The following is a 7,635-nucleotide window of genomic DNA, read 5'->3' as shown; positions in this document are numbered from 1 at the left end:
AAAAAAAAAAAAAAAAAAAAAAAAAAAAAAAGAAAATAAACTAAGGTACAGAAAAGCTAAGCTACTTACCCAGCTAATAAGAGACAGCCAGGATTTTGTTCCAAGTCTGTCTGACTTCTTAGAGCATTTGTCCATAAGAAATAGGTTTGTTCAAACATGTGCACTCAAAATGCATCTGTGGTTTTGCTCTTAGGCTTCCTGAAGATGAAAGTCGTCAGTATTCCTATAAAGCAAGCTGAATGGAAAGCCTTTTCTCTAGTAATAGTTTTCCCACAGTGAATTTTCATAATGCCTAATTACAAGCTGGAAATTTGTCATAAATCTTGACAAATACAGAGGTGGGTGGGGGTGGTGTGGAGTTACCACTGTAAAAAGTAAATATTGAACTGACAGGTAAAAAAAGATATGCTCTTTTAGTACATTAACTATGCTTCAGTGGTGGATTTTGTTTTTAAGGCCATTTGTCTCTCTTGAGTTTTTGTAGAGGAGGGTGAAATACATCTAAGTCAGTTTTTGAGAACATGCAGTGCTGTTGTAAAACAAATGATAAACACTGATGCACTGCAGAAATAAAAGTTGGCTGAATCTTCTGGGAGGTGCTGAAGAGAACTGGGACATGCACAGTCAGACATTTTAGAAACCTGGAATTGACTTGAAGTGCTTTATCTTTTACATTACGGGTACAACTGCAAAAATAGAACTGAATGTGTGAATGAAGAGAGAGGTTAATTTCACAACTTTGGAGAATTTTTTTCCCCTCCAATAGAGTAATGGTGTTTCAAAAAATTTTTTTCTTCACTCGAGGGGACATGGTCTAAAATTTAGAGCTAAAAATGCAAACATCAGATATAAATGATTGACTTGCCTTTTATCAGGCAATCTGATACAATTTGCACTCGTTCGTTTTTCCTTCATTGGCTACAGTACTTTCGTCATCTTAACAGAATCAGTTAAGCTTTACCTATAAAAATATTGGTAGAGATTTGAAATCATATGATCTTTTTGCAGAAAAAGAAAAGGATAAAGGGAATTGCAGTTGCCAGTGTTGGAGTGAGTGAAGTGGGAAGGGTCACTGTTATGTTGCATTCTTGGATTCTTAACCTTTGAGAAAGCAGAGCACCTCTTTAGTACTGGCCACTGCAAACCATTTTCCGGAATTTTTCCATCATCTCTGTTCTTTTCTTTTTCTTTTTGTCTCTAATGTCTTTATCTCATAAGAACATATTCACAACCTGTAAAGCAGGGTTTAGGGTTGGAAATTTCTGTTTGTCTATCAATAGAGACAGACTCAGAGTGCTATTTAGCTTGTCAGTGTCCACTTCTTTGTGCACTCATGTAATTTCTGGTGGGGTTGGTCACCCATTGGATTACTGTGTACTAGTGCCTTCATGTTTACAGATTGTTTTCTATCCTAATATTTAACATTTGTCAATGCATTATGTCACTGCTATTATTAAATGTGAAAATTCAGTAAGTTTTAAAAATCAATAAACATTAATTAATGCTTGATTTAAATGCTTGATTTAATTATTAACTTAATTTAAATTTTAATAATAACATGTATTAAAAGTCTTGAATAGATAAAGCATTGTTTTCCTTTGAGATGAATTCTGTCTTCATTTGTTCTTTTGTCCATTTATTCACAATTGCTTAGCATCTCCTGCTGGAGATCCAGAAATCAATAATCACAGTTTGTGCCCTCAGAAAGTTCACAGGCTTGGGGTGAAAAACAGTTGTATGAAATAAATGATGCTATAGTTCACAAAATATATTCTAACTACATTGGACCATCTGCATTGGGAGAGAGGGTGTGTGTGTATGGATAATCCCAGACCCTGGGATTAGAGCATCATGGTTCAAAGCCCATTACCCTCTGGTTTTGGGTATTTAACTAATGTTCTTAGGCCGTGATTTCTTCACCTGTAAAATGATACTGAGCTCCTAGGAGTGTTGTATTAATTTAACATGTGATACATGTTAAGTATTTATATAGCATATCCTATAGTCTTTGGGGGATCAAGGATAGTCTCTCAAATGAAGTTAACTTTAAACAGCCTGAATGGCATAGATGCTTCTAGTCACAGGGAACTGGATATGACAGAATGGAAAAGAGTTTTGCCTGTTTGAGAAAGAGAGTAAAGGTCAGCATGGCTGAAACATGTCAAAAGTGGGGAAGTTTCTTAGAGGTACTGGAAGAGTCCAGATCGTGCTGAGCCTAGTAGGTCATGTTATGCAGCTGCATGTTGTGCAGGTGCAATCAGAAGTGATTGAAAGGTTTACACAGAGAGTTGCATGACCTGAATAATATTTTTAAACTAGTTGCAGAGTGGAGAATAGATTCGTGAACAGCAAGAGTAGACACATGGAAATAGGTTAGAAAACTGTTTCAATAGCTTAGTCCAAAAATGATGACCATTTGGATTAAACAGTGTCAGGGGTGTAGGGGCAGTGGACAGAGTGAGAAATCCTGTATAATTAATAGGACTTGGTAAACAACTGGATGTTGTTGGGGAGTGCCAATTATGATCCTATGGTGTTTAGCAACTGGGTCTAGTGAGATGTCATGTGTGAAGATGGGCAAATTGGAAGAAGAGCAGGCTTGGACTTCTCAATTTACATGCTTTTGAAACACTCAAGGGGAGATGTCACGTAGGCATAAGACGTCATGTAGATGTTAAGTGAAGTCATGGAAATAGATGTGATCACTCAGAGAGATGGGATGAAGTGAGAAAATCTGAGGACCCAGTACTCAACCACTGGAAATTCCAAAATTTAGAGGACAGAGGAGAAGCAGCCAGTAAAGGAGGTGGATAAGTCATGGTCAGAGAAAAGGGAAAATAAGGAAGTTGTAGTTTTTAAGGAAGACATAAGAAAATAGCATATTCAGGAGAAAGGAGTGATTATCCATGTCAAATGCTAAGGAGCTAATAAATAATCAAAAAACACCATGGAATTGGTATCATGGAGCACACTGACATAAATATAGAAAATACAATTTCTTTAAAATTGCATTGGATTTTAACATACTGACTAATCAAGTTTACTGTTGACCAATTGAGTAAATATATGAAGACAATAAAAGAGACATATTATTTTCCCAAGTGGCAGTGTATTTAGAAATTATCTTACTTCTGTCTTTATGTAACTGTATGGTATACAAGGAAGCAGTAATAAACTATGCTGGTGTAAACTTACTTCCCTGGAGGTGCAAAGTACTTGAATTCAGCACTTTCTTCTTGTGTATTCCCAATATCAAGATTACCAGGTACCATTGCTGAGGGAACCATTTGCATAGACCAGCAGTTCTCAACTGGGGGCAGTTTGGTACCCCAGAGCACATTTGGCAATGTCTAGAGATATTTTTGATTATTACAGCTGGCGGCAGGTATGTTACCAGCATCTAGGGAGACGAGGCCAGGGATGCTGCTGAATATCCTGTAATGCACCAGACAGCCCCCCGCAACAAATAATTATTTGGCCCCAAATGTCAATAGTGCTGAAGTTGAGAAACCTTGACATAGACTAATGCAGACCTGCTCAGTGCCTAACATCAGGCCTTGACAATAGTAGATCTTCACTAGAATTGTTCTGCAGGAGAGTGGGAGATCCTTTACTGCCTTTTGTTCATGGTTTACCAATAGGTTTATGTAGTAAGTGATCTTTGAATTTGGTTTTTATCTTGAAACTTCTTTGTAAAAAACAAAGTGAATAAATAAAAGTATTGTGCACTCACGTGAATTATCTCTGCAGAATTTTCAGTAGAATTTATCTATGTGATTAAAAATAGAGGACAGTGCTCCACCCAGTGCATGTTAGACTTCTTACATCAGAACTGGATTCTTTATGTAGAGTTAGTTCCTATGCTGAAGTGCATAATAGAGAAGTTTCAGTATTAAAAACATAATTTAAACATTTAATAGATTTATTTTCTTAAAATGTGTAAAGATCTACTTCTTTAACAATAATAAATTTTATTTTCTCTTGATTATAACATAGTTCATATAGCTCATATTTGTGTGTGTGTGTGTGTGTGTGTGTGTAACTATAATAAACTCTTAGATACCCATAACCACGGCAGGATATGGAATTTAACCATTATCAATAAAACCCCCTATGTGAACTCCCCTCTTTGCCAAGGAGAAACACAATTCTGAATATTTTGTTTCTTGTTTCCTTGTGTTAAAATTCCACTACATATATATGTATCCCCAAATGAAGTATGAAATTAGTTTTTAAAATGTCTATGCCTGTAGGGTGGATTAGCAAGGAAAGCCATGGAAAAAATAAAACAAACTCAATGGCTATTTGAGAAATGCAGACACATGGCTTTGAGGCTTGGCACCAAGCGTGGGGGCAGTGGCACCATTAGAAAGAAGTAGACATTTCTGTGACTGTCTGCCTCTGTGGAGAAAGGGGGAGCCTAAGGTCAAGATGACAGTGGTTTAAATACAGTGTTAGAATGGAGGTTTTATGAACAGAATCACAGAAGGAGGCAGGGGACAAGAAGCACACAGGCTGAGACAGACTTTGTATGCGTTGCCTTCTTTTAGGAAGATTGAAGTGCCATGTTTATTGTCTAGACTTGTACTTGCCATGGAAGCAGGACATCTGAGAGCTTGCTCTGGCTGGGCAATTCAAGATAGAGACTTAGAAACGTCATTGTTGAACAGTAGAGCTGGAGGTGAAGATTTGAGAAACTTCAGTGTAGGTGCGAGTTGAAGCCACATGAAAGGAAGAGACCTGGGGACAAGAAGCTTAGGAAATGCCCATCGCTAATGATCGCTAATGGTGGTATTGAAAACACGTTATAAGCTTTTGCTATGGCTATTGCTTATTTTTATTTAAAAACTTTCAGTCATTTTATTTTCACGTATAGGCTTCCTTGGGCTGTCTTTACAATATATGTTATGGTAGGGGATTATTAGGCTGACGCAAAAGTAACTGTGGTTTTTGCCATTAAAAGGAGTGGACCAAAGAATTTTGCACCAATTCTTTGGTCCATGTGTCTGCATTTCTCAAATAGCCATTGAGTTTGTTTTATTTTTCTGACTGCTCTCCTTGCCAATCCATCCTACAGGCATAGACATTTAAAAACTCTAATTTCATACCTTGTTTGGGGATACATAAATACATAGTGGAATTTTAACAAAATGTTAAATGTTTGAATGCTACAATAACATTCTAAGCTAGGTTAGATTCTTGTGACAGTAAATAGGATATTATGGTTTGGCTTGGAATTCTTGTAAGACTTGCAACAGTTTTTAATCCTGATCCAAAAGAGTTTAGTCATCAGAAGAACCACAAGTGGCACAGTAAATGTCAGTGCTAGGTATAAATGTGACCTCAACAAAGTTTGTTTCTAGGGCTGCCATTCTCCTTTTTGTTAGTTTCTTTGGTCCTACATTTCTTCATCTTCACAATAAGAAGTTGGTCTGGATAATGTGTCAAATCATTAAAATAATGTTCTCTGCTTTTTAACCTTCATGACCTTCCATCCTGCCTGAGGCCTGTGCCTGGGGGATTTCACTCTGCCCTTTCTTCTCTCATAGGCCATTTAAATGTTACAGCTCTAAATTCATTTTTCTCAGAGTCCTGCTACTTACTAATGCTAAAATACAAGTCTGTATTATTTGCAGTAATTCACAATACACTATGATTGGCCTCATATATTCACTCCCAGATGGCTTCTTCACTGGGGATTTCACTGCCTGACCCTAAAGTAGGGCTCAATGGTAGACCATTCAGGTAGCATGGCAGAGGTAAGCTAAACAGGGTGATATTGTTTTTATTTATTTTCACAAGTACTTTTCTGATCCATATTTATCTAACCTTTATAAACATAACATTAGAAATGTAGGACCTACATTTTTATGTTTTTCTTACTTGAGATAATTTTCAAAAGTTTTTACTTTCCAGTCGATGAACTTTCTTTATTTAGCTTGTATTTGAATTGACTGACTGTTCTTAAGTCAATTTTTATGTGATCATGTTGCTACATAGGACATTCTTAGTCATATAGCTATAGCTGCGAGTTTGTTTAAATATCCCATATAAAAAGTTATAAAAATAAATAGTAAAGCTGTTATTATGAATTTACCTATAGGAAAACTGAAATTTTATTAAAAATTTCTTATCAGCATTTTGTGGTTTTGTAACAACACCATGAATGCAAACCCAGTAAGTAGGAGGGAAAGTATTCTGTATTTGTAGTTAGGATTGTATCTGTTTGATTCAAAATGATGAGTTAGATTTTAAACTTATTTTGGAGCCCAACTTTTCTTGAGTTTCCAAATGAATAAAGATATTTATATAATAAACATTCAGTTTATTACTGAAAAATGAATTAAGATGACAGTAAATAACCTCGGGTATAGGACTCTGCATTGTAAAGTGGTACATTTAATGTTTATGCAAGAGTAAGATTTTTTAAAAAATTAATTTTAAAAAGTGATTAGCACCTTTGCCGTACAACTCTTAATATTTTTCTTTTTTGTAACACTGCATAAAATTTGAAGTATTTTTTGCTTCAAAATTTGACCTACTTAGAAAAGTTCTGATAATTCCAGTGTAATGTATTCCTTGTTTTGTAAGCAAGCGCCTTTGGGTAATGTATTGGAGAGACAAGTCATCTCATCAAGAAGCGTAATAGACCCTATCACATTTCAAGATATATTCTTTTCCCTAGAACTTCTGCTTCAAATTTAGTCTATGTTTAATGATACCACACTTTACTGGTGAGGGTACTTTTCCAGCAGTTTAACTCTCTTTGCATACAAATGGTGTTTTGGGTCTGGCTGCCATTACTGATACTTTCCTTGAAATGAGGTGACATAATTTGATTTTTTGCAGTCAGGAAAAAAAGGTTTTGTTCATCTTGAGATGTTACAGAAAGAAAGGTTGTCATTGAATGAAATGCATGGCTTGATGCCATTTGTAAAACAGGTTGGTGCTAGCTCAAGAAGGCAGGAACAAATCCTTACTTGGTTGAAAAGTATGATTGGCCGAGGGGTAAAGGAAAATCTCCAGAATTAGTCATTCCAGGGCTCTACAATGTAGATCTGAAGCAGCACGGAGGAAAGGCTGCCAATCCACCTTCATCTTAGCAAGCACGGAGGACAGGCTACCAATCCATCTTCATCTTAGCAAGCACTTTTCCCCTTCTTGATTCCAGTGAGCTATGTATTTTAGTCAAAGATGTTAAATTTTGAAGGCTTCTCAAGAGACTCTCATGACAAGCAAGATATTCTTTATTATCTCCTTTTGTTATTGAAGCAGTTGAGGTCCTAAGAGACATTAAGTGACTTTTCCAGGAACTCAGATATCACCACCCTAAAATTCAGGTCTTCCTCCCCTTACAGCAGCCTCTCTATAGATCAAGCTTGTCCAACCCATGGCCTGTGGGCCATGTGCAGCCCAGGGTGTCTTTGAATGCAGCCCAACACAAATTTGTAAACTTTCCTAAAACATGAGTTTTTTTGCAATTTTTTTTTTTTTTTTTTTAGCTCATCGGCTATCATTAGTGTTAGTGCATTTTATATGTGGCCCAAGACAGTTCTTCCAATGTGGCCCAGGGAAACCAAAAGATAGGACGCTCCTGCTCTAGATATACTGACTTTTCCAAGGAATGTCAGGGGG

The 7,635-nt window shown here is 36.5% G+C and overlaps 1 protein-coding gene across 6 annotated transcripts in view; it reads left to right on the top strand.

Moving 5' to 3' along the window:
- Positions 1 to 7,635, top strand: part of HDAC9 (histone deacetylase 9) — a 910,741-nt gene that overhangs the window by 207,863 nt on the left and 695,243 nt on the right. The window lies entirely within an intron of this gene.

The sequence above is a fragment of the Theropithecus gelada genome, chromosome 3 (assembly GCF_003255815.1).
Source record: "Theropithecus gelada isolate Dixy chromosome 3, Tgel_1.0, whole genome shotgun sequence".
In the NCBI taxonomy this organism is placed as follows: Eukaryota; Metazoa; Chordata; class Mammalia; order Primates; family Cercopithecidae; genus Theropithecus; species Theropithecus gelada.
This window is presented reverse-complemented; position numbering and strand designations above follow the sequence as displayed.